Below are 9994 nucleotides of genomic sequence, written 5' to 3'. Positions count from 1 at the left end.
ATGGATCTCAATTCTTTTTACTTATTAAGGGATGTTTGTGAGCCAGTATGTGATCTATCTTGGAGAATCTTCCATGTGCACTCAAGAAGAAAGTACATTCTGTTGCTTCGGGATGCAGAGTTCTAAATAGATCTGTCAAGTCCATCTGATCCAATGTATCATTCAGGGCCCTTGTTTCTCTATTGATCCTGTATCTAGATGATCTATCCATTGTTGTAAGTGGGGTATTAAAGTCCCCTGCAATTACCACATTCTTATCAATAAGGTTGCTTATGTTTGTGATTAATTGTTTTATATAGGGGTGCCTGGGTGGGTGGCTGGCTCAGTCAGTTAAGCATCCAACTTTGGCTCAGGTCATGATCTCGTGGTCTGTGGGTGTGAGCCCCGTGTTGGGCTCTGTGCTGACAGTTCAGAGCCTGGAGCCTGTTTCAGATTCTCTGTCTCCCTCTCTCTCTGACCCTCTCCCGTTCATGCTCTGTCTCTGTCTCAAAAATAAATAAACGTTAAAAATTTTTTAAAAATTGTTTTATATATTTAGGGGCCTCCATATTACGTGCATAGACATTTATAATTGTTAGCTCTTCCTGATGGATAGACCCTGTAATTATTATATAATGCCCTTCTTCATCTCTTGTTACAGCCTTTAATTTAATGTCTAGTTTATCTGATATAAGTATGGCTACTCCAGCTTTCTTTTGACGTCCAGTAGCATGATAGATAGTTCTCCTTCCCCTCACTTTCAATCTGAAGGTGTCCTCAGGTCTAAAATGAGTCTCTTGTAGACAGAAAATAGATGGGTCTTGTTTTTTAATCCATTCTGATTCCCTATGTCTTTTGGTTGGAGCATTTAGTCCATTTACATTCAGTGTTATTATTGAAAGATAAGGGTTTAGAGTCATTGTATTATCTGTAGTTTTCATGCTTGTAGTGATGTCCTTGTGGTACTTGCAAGGATTCACTCACAGAGTCCCCCTTAGGATTTCTCGCAGGACTGGTTTAGTGGTGATGAATTCCTTCAGTTTTGTTTGTTTGGGAATACCTTTATCTCTCCTTCTATTCTGAATGACAGACTTTCTTGGTAAAAGATTATTGGCTGCATATTTTTTTCCGTTCATCACATTGAAGTTTTCCTGCCATTCCTTTCTGGCCTGCCACGTTTTAGTAGATAGGTCTGCTACTACCCTGATGTGTCTCCTTTTGTATGTTATGGCCTGTTTATCCCTAGCTGCTTTCAGAATTCTCTCTTTATCCTTGTATTTTGCCAGTTTCACTATTATATGTCATGCAGAAGATTGATTCAAGTTACATCTGATGGGAGTTCTCTGTACTTCTTGGACTTCAATGCCTGTTTCCTTCCCCAGATTGGGGAAGTTCTCACCTATGATTTGTTAAAGTACACTTTCAGCCCCTTTTTCTCTCTCTTATTCTGGAATTCCTATGATATGGATATTGTTCTGTTTGATTGCATCACTTAGTTCTCTAATTCTTCCCTCATACTCCTGGATTTTTTTTATCTCTCTTTTTCTCAGCTTCCTCTTTTTCCATAATTTTATCTTCTAATTCACCTATTCTCTCCTCTGCCTTTTCAATACGTGCTATGGCTGCCGTCATTTTATTTTGCACCTCATTTATAGCATTCTTTAATTCTTCATGACTATTTTTTTAGTCCCTTGATCTCTGTAGCAGTAGATTCTCCACTGTCCTCTATGCTTTTTTCAAGCCCAGAGATTAATTTTATAACTATTATTCTAAATTCTTGTTCTGTTATATTGCTTAAATCAGTTTTGACCCATTTATTAGCTGTCACTACTTCCTGGAGTTTCTTTTGAGGAGAATTCTTCCATTTCATCATTTTGGGTAGTCTCTGTGGTAGCTCCAAACTATAAGGCACTTCTCCTGTGCTGTGTGGAGTAACTTGTGTTGATGGGCAGGGCCACAGTGAGACCCAATGTCTACTCCCAGCCCACTGCTGGGGCCACAGTCAGACTGGTGTGTACCTTATTTTCCCCTCTCCCAGGGACAGGACTCACTGTGGAGTGGTGTGGCCCCTGTCTGGGCTCCTTGCACACTGCCAGGCTTGTGGTGCTGCTTTGATGGGATCTGGCCAAGGGAGTATTGGCCAGGGTGGATTCGCAAGGTACACAGAGGTGGGAGGGGCAGGCTTAGCTCTCTTTGTCTTTGGTGGTCTCCTGTGGTAGGGGCCCTGCTGCAACTGGAAGGAGCAGGCCCCTGGGAGGGATGGATCCACAGAAGCACAGCACTGGGGTTTTTGCGAGATTCAAGCAAGTTCGGTGTCAGGAACTTGTTCCCTTTGGGATTTCGGCTGGGGGATGGGAGAGGGAGATGGCGCTTGCCAGCGCCTTTGTTCCTCGCTGAGCTGAGCTCTGTCTTCTGGGAATCAACAACTCTGTCCTGGCATCCTCTCGCCCTCCCAGTTCTCCGAGAGCAAAGCTGTTGATTTTTAACATTCCAGATGTTAAGCCCCGATGGCTGTCAGAACTCACAGAGTCCAGCCCCTCCACTTTTGCAAGGCTCCCTCCCACCAGTCCATGTAGCACATACTGCCTCTCCACCTTTCCTACCCTCTTCTGTGGGCCTCTTGTCTATACTTGGCTCTGGAGAGTCCATTCTGCTAGTCTTCCGGTGGGTTTTCTGGGTTATTTAGGCAGAAGTGGGTGGAATCTAAGCGATCAGCAGGACAAGGTGAGCCCAGAGTCCTCCTATGCCATCATCTTTTTTTTTTTCTCATTTTCGTGTAATTTAGTCTTTGACCCATGAATTATTTAAAAGGTGTAGTTTAATTTCCAGATGAATAAGGTTAACTCAATATTTATTGTTATGTAGTTCAAATTTAATTACACTGATGTTAGAGAATACACTCTGCATAATTCAGATTTTTTTAAGTTAATTGCCTTGTTTTATATTCCAGAGGATGGTCTGTCTCAGTGAATCTATCATGTGTACTTGAGAAAAATATGCATTCTTCAGTTATTGGATGGAGTACTCTATAAATATAATTAGATTAAAGTGGTTCATAGTGGTTTTGAGATCCTTTATGTCCTTGTTGAATTTTTACTTAGCTGTTTTATCAATTGCTTAGAGAAAGTTGCTCAAATCTATTTTGATGAAAAAATTATCTCCTATTAATTCTCTCAATTTTTGATTTGTGTATATTGAAGCTCTGTAATTAAGTGTGTAGACATCTTTGTTATTTCTTCCTGATTATTTCTCTTATTTTTATAAAATGTAATCTGTGGTATTTCTCTTTTTATTTTCTCTTTTTATTTTATCTGATATTAGCATAGCTAGTTCAACCTTCTTATGGTTACTATTTGCATATCTTGTTTTTTTCATCTACTCACTTGAAACCTCTCTGTGTCTTTATATTTTATGTGTGACTTTTATGGCAGCATATAGTTTGGTCTTGTTTTTACCCATTTGTCAGTCTCTATTTGTTAATTGCAGTATTAAAACCAAGGGGCGCCTGGGTGGCGCAGTCGGTTAAGTGTCCGACTTCAGCCAGGTCACGAATTCGCGGTCCGTGAGTTCGAGCCCCGCGTCGGGCTCTGGGCTGATGGCTCAGAGCCTGGAGCCTGTTTCCGATTCTGTGTCTCCCTCTCTCTCTGCCCCTCCCCCGTTCATGCTCTGTCTCTCTCTGTCCCAAAAATAAATAAACGTTGAAAAAAAAATAAAAATAAAACCAATAATGGTTCCTGTAATTATTAATATATTTTAATTTAGTCCTGATGTTTCCTTATTTGTTTTTTGTTTCTATATTTCCTTATTTTTTATTTTTTGGGAGAGTATTTTTAATATTTCATTTCAATTATTATTTGGCTTTTTTCATATATGCAACTTTGTGTGTGGGGGGGGTCATTTTTTTAAAATTTAAATTCAAGTTGGTTTAATTAATATACAGTATAGTTTTGGCTTCAGGAATAGAACCCAGTGATTCATCTCTTACCTATGATACTCAGTGCTTATCCTCAAAAGTGCCCTCCTTAATGCCCATCACCTATTTAACCCAGCAACCCTCAGTTTGTTCTCTGTATTTAGAGTCTGCTATGGTTTGCTTTCCTCTCTGTTTTTATTTTATTTTTTTCTTCCCTTCCCCTATGTTTGTCTGTTGAATTTCTCAAATTCCACCTATGAGTGAAATCATATGATAACTGTCTTTCTCTGACTAACTTATTTAGTTTAGTATAATACATTCTATTTCCATCCACATTGTTGCAAATGGCAAGATTCATTCTTTTTAATCACCAGGTAGTATTCCATTGTATCTGTATACCACATCTTCTTTATCCATTCATTAGTCATTGGACATTTGGGCTGTTTCCATAATTTGGCTATTGTTGCTAATGCTGCTATAACCATTGGGGTACATGTGCCCCTTTGAATCAGCATTTTTGCATACTTTGGATAAATTCCTAGTAGTGCAATTTCTGGGTTGTAGTGTAATTCTATTTTTAATTTTTTGAGGAACTGTTTTCCAGAGTGGAGGATATTTTATTTGTAGTGGTTCCCTGGGGATTACAATGTACATAACTTACCTTCTACATTAGAATTCTACTTAGAATTTCTATTAGCATTCCCTACAGGAAAGATTTGTTAGTAACAGTACTTTTCATTTTATTTCATCTGAAAAATTCTCTATCTCATCTTCATTTCTGAAGGATATTTTCATCGGATGTAGCATTACAATCCAATAACATAGTTTTCTTTCTTTTATCACTTTAAAGATATTTGTCTTCTGGCCTTGGAGCTTGCTGTCCTCCTGTAAGCAGTATGTTATTTTCCTCTAAATGTTTTCAGAACTTCATATCTGAATTTAGAAGTTTATTTGTAATGTGTCTAGTGTTGTTTTCTTTGAATGTATCCTTTTTAGAGTTCACCAATCATCTTGAGTCTATAAACGTATGTTTCTTAAGAGAATTGGGCATATATCATGAAATATTTCTTTTGTTCCACTATCTTTCATTTTCTGGAATTCCAAACATACATATATTAGACCTTAGATATCTTATATGTCCCTGAGGATCTGTCCAATTTTTTCTTTCTTTGTTATTTCCACTGTCATATCCATTTTGCTTTTGAGTCTATCTCGTGTATTTTTTATTTCAGATATTAAAATTTTAATATAAAAATTTCCTTTTTGAAAAAATTATTTTTATTATTTCCTGTTGAGATTTCTTATCTTCTAATCTCATTTCATGTGTTTGATTTATTTTGTTTGTTTTTGACCTCATAGAGCATAGTATTGCCTTAATCTTTGTCATGTTGGCATTGTATACCTTGCTTTTTTTCGTGTTTTCTTTTTTAGAGAAAGAAAGAGATGGGATATATTTTCCTGGTCCTTTGTATGTCACATAATTTTGGATTGTATCAGACTCTATGACCTGTTATGATATTCTGTAGAACACTGATATTTTTATATTAGCAGACAATCAACAAGTGAGATATGGACCCTAAGTTTTGTCCTGTTTCCTGTGAGTGGTGGTTCAAACCTCAGTTCAGTTCCTTAAATCATTGCTATGCTTGTTTATAAGTATTATTGGAATGCATAATTTAAAAATTACTCTGAGACTTGTACAGGTGACCCAAATCTATTTATTTTTCAAAACTTTTGCTGTGATGATTTGAATCTGCCCAACCATTTGTATTTCAGAAGTTAGGTGCAGTCTTGTGTTAGTGGTTCAAACCTCAGCTCAGTTATCTAGGTCTGTGCTATGTTGCTTCGGGTCTGTCCATGCATGTTTGTTCAGAGTTTTGGCTAAGGTTTGCCAATTAACTTTAAATTTCCCCAAATACACAAGGCAGATTAATTAGGTGAAAGTAAACTTTTGTTTTAGATTTACTTCCAAGTTAGCCACTTATGGATGAAGAGTTGTAGAAAGCTCAATGCTGAAAATGGCAAGAATAGCCAATGAAAATTAGTAAGGTATATTTTGAGAAAAGTAAAGGACATGATATAAATCTGAGAGGGAGTTCAGCATACTGGTTAAGAGCATAAGTCCCGGGATCAGGCCAAATTGGAATAAAGCTCCACATCTCCTATAATATAGTTCTGTAATGTTTGCGAAATTAGCCTATTTGAGCCTTAATTTACTCAACTACAGTGGGAATAATGACTCCTCTCTCATAAAGTTCTCATGAGAAGTCCATATAATTGTGCAAACTGCTTGGCATAAGGCCTTACACATAATGACTTTTCAATATATTGCAAGAAAATATTAAAAGAGCACCTGAAACAAGTTGAAATAATGGTAGTGTTATGGGTTAGAAAAACCATGAATTCAAAATGAGTATATGTTTCTGTATGTTTTAGTTTCCATACACATCAACTTGAAAGAATCAGAATCCTTGTTCTCTTATTAAAAATTTTGAAAATGTTTACTTATTTTTGAGAGGGAAAGAGACAGAGTATAAGCAGGTGGGGGTGAGGTGGGGGTGGGGAGGAGCAGAGACAGAGGGAGACACAGAATCCAAAGCAGGCTCCAGGCTCTGAGCTGTCAACACAAGAGCCTCACACGGGGCTCAAACTCATGAACCACAAGGTCATGACCTGAGCCAAAGTCACACACCTTAACTGACCAAGCCACCCAGGTACTCCAATCCTATGTCTGACCAGTGTGGGATTTGGAGAGGTGGACATAATTGGGTGTAGCTGTCTACAAAACATGGAGGCATTAACATAAGTTTTGTGGTGCCCCCTACTCAGTGCATCTCAGTAGGGCCAAATGAGCTGTCTAAACAAGGAATCTATGATCTAAGAAAAAACAAAATGTTTCTGGGTCTCAGAATGGAAGGAATATGGAGGAGGTGGGGAAAAGCTCTGATATGCCCTAGCTAAAGCCCCCACTCTGCCTATTTCAGCCAATACACTCTCCTACAGCTTGTTTCCATGGCTTCAAAGCCCAGCCTGGCCAAATATAAACTTCCCATTGAGACAAATATCATACTTTTTATGAAAAATGCCTTTCAAATGGTAGTGGATCGTGTGTATGGTAGAGGTGGAGGTTTGCTGATAAGGGCAAACTATTTTGACCAACACGGAAACTTGTATGTTTCAAAGTAAAGTCATTTCCAGGAGAGTCAGATTGAAGTAGAGATAATATGCAAAAGATAATATGCAAAAAGAAAATAATGAACCTGTTAGTTTGGGTCAAAGGACTATGAGAGAGTACACTCATTTGTGTAGTTCACAGTTTATTGTAATTTTTGCATACACATACTTGTAGAGCTATTTATGGCACACATTAATTTTCCAGATACCAATCAGGAGTTGCTCTCTGAATAGGTCAATGAGAATGGAAGCCTCCAAATGTACAAGAGGTTCCTTTTAGGCTTAGGATGTCATTAAATGGGGGGGCCTAAGAGCCTCTTCGCACAACTTTACTTGGAATCCAGGATTTCAACTTGTCTCATGTGACCTTTCACCAAATATAGCACAAACAATTTAAAATTTTATTTTTTTCTTCTCTCTTTCTCTCTCACTAACACAGTTTAATAATGCTTCATTGTTTCTTCTCTAGGGAAATTCTTGACCTTCTCTAGGGCTGCAGGTTCCCCTGTCTTCTTCTTCCACATTATTTACTCTGGTATAGTAAGCTGAAAATCCTTATTCTTTCTCTGAACACCCCCTTAGGATGTTTTTCTTTGTTCATTCATGACACTTCTCAAATTTCACTTTATTTGGACAGCAAAAAATCAGGTTATTCGACAATAATTGCATCCGTCAGCCTCTGAGCCCTATCAGCCTCTCTTCCTGTGACAAAATGTATCAAACAACAAAAAGAAAGGGGAAAATAAAGGGAGGAAAGGAAAGATAAAATATAGCCAGGAAAATTTCAGAGAACAGAGAACTACTTATGTAATTTATCCTTCTAATGTCCCTTAATAGAAAGCAGAAGTAAGTTGCAGGTGAGGTGACCACACATCCAATATTGCCCAGGACATACTGGTTTATGATTGTCCTCACATCCAACCCAGTTAGCACCATCTTTTATTCTCCACGGTGTCTAGATTTGTTCACCCATTGATAAGAAGAATGAGTTTTTCATATCAAAGTTGAATTGTACATTCTGAGAAGCAGGCACAGCATATCTGAAATTCAAGACTGTCTCTGGTCTTTGGGAGGCCTGGTCTTCAGACAAACATCCAAGCTCAGAAACATTCATCAAGAAAATGTGTTCTAGACAGAGAACATTCACTCATCTTTTGGAAGGGATTCTACCCTCGTGCCCAGAGTATTTACCAGGTAGCTACAATTTAGGAACAAAACCAAGCCCAAATAAGAGATTAGAACATCTCTATTCAAGACATGTGTGTTTTTGGGGATGAGTGGGTAAGAAGGGTGGGGATTTGGATGTAAATAAAGTTAATGTGTTAATGGATGTAAATAAAGTTAAGTTCAGAGAAAAGGGGAAGGACTTTAGAACCAGGCACATCTGAGTTGAAGACCCGTATGTACTACTTATTGGCTGTGATGCAAACTTCCTAAGCCTCAGTTTCTTCATCTATAAAATCAAGCCAACAAAATGGAGATGAAAATATAGATATTAGAGGAGTTATAATGATTAAATATAAAGTATAATTACTTGAACAGAATAGTAATGATACCTTATATTTTTAAAAATGCTTAGAAGTATCAGATACCATTCTAAGAACTTTATATTAATTCATTTAATCCTTACAAAAACCATAAGATGAGAACCTACTGTTATCATTATCATTTTACAGATGGTGAACAAGAGGTCAAAGTCCCAGGTGGCCAAGAATAAGGTAATCTGGATTTGATCCAAGCAGGCTGTTTTCAGAATTGTTCTTGGTCTAGGGGTTAGGCTGTTTTCAGAATTGTTCTTGGTCTAGGGGTTAAGCATGACCTTAGTATTTACACAGGTGTTCTCTGGAAAGCAAGCAAAAGATGTTATTAAGAGGGGCAAGGAAAAGAAAATTAGTTGTGAATAAAATGGAAAATGTACACAAACAATAATAGTTGAATGTGAACCACCCTATATAGATAACTGTCTGAAAAGCTCTAAGTCAGATTTCCGTATGCCTTACACAAAAGAAACATTTATGTACATCAATAAATTTAACATTACTTTTGATATTAATGCCATTTTAGCACATTTCTCACTTTTTGAATTTTAAAAAGTGAATTACTATGAAACAGAAGCTCTTAAAATAGATACGTCACTGGATTAAACTGTGACTAACTACTACCTTAATTTAGGATCAGTATAAAATATTGCAAATAAGCTTTCCTCCCAGGATGCTGTACTAGTGATTCTGAGAAGAGAACCTATGTTGTACTGAATAAACAGGTGAGCAGTCCTTCCATTAGAATTTGTAGAAAAGAAATCATCCTGATTATCATTCAGGAGTGCCCCACTCTCTGATACTCAGGAAACCAGTAGTCAATTATTTAAAACTTACTTAGGCATCTTAGCTCTGTGCTGTTTGTTTACTTTGAAACCAAAGGCTCATGCTAACTTTCCATGTTTTTCAATGTCACCAAAGGAGGAAGGGAATTTACTTCTTTTCTCTAGTTCAAGCTCCAACAAAGTTTAATAATCCCTTCAGCAATCACCATCCATTTTCATTTGTAATGTCTAACATCTCCCTCTTTCTTCTGTCTGTTATTACTTCTCTGCCCTTTTCCTCTTTTTCTTTTATTTATCTCTTCCTCTTTTCACAAAGATAAGAATATTTCTAGCCTCCAAAAGAAGGTGGGTTTTTTTTGAGCAAAGGAATTTGCAAGTTATTTCCCTGTTTCCTGGGGCTCAATCTCACTGATGACATTATGTAGACTCACTGGACTACATATTGAAGCTATGACACACATCACGACGATCAACCTGACAGAAGCCATTTGAGGTACTGGAACATTTTCTTGTACTGGATACATAAAGATTCATTCTTGGTACATACTAAGAGTTTGGTTCAATTTCTGGTATTAACTTGGTTATCAATAAATTATTATGAATGG

Source organism: Herpailurus yagouaroundi, unplaced genomic scaffold, assembly GCF_014898765.1.
Source record: "Herpailurus yagouaroundi ecotype Mexico unplaced genomic scaffold, PumYag 180, whole genome shotgun sequence".
NCBI lineage: Eukaryota > Metazoa > Chordata > Mammalia > Carnivora > Felidae > Herpailurus > Herpailurus yagouaroundi.
This window is presented reverse-complemented; position numbering follows the sequence as displayed.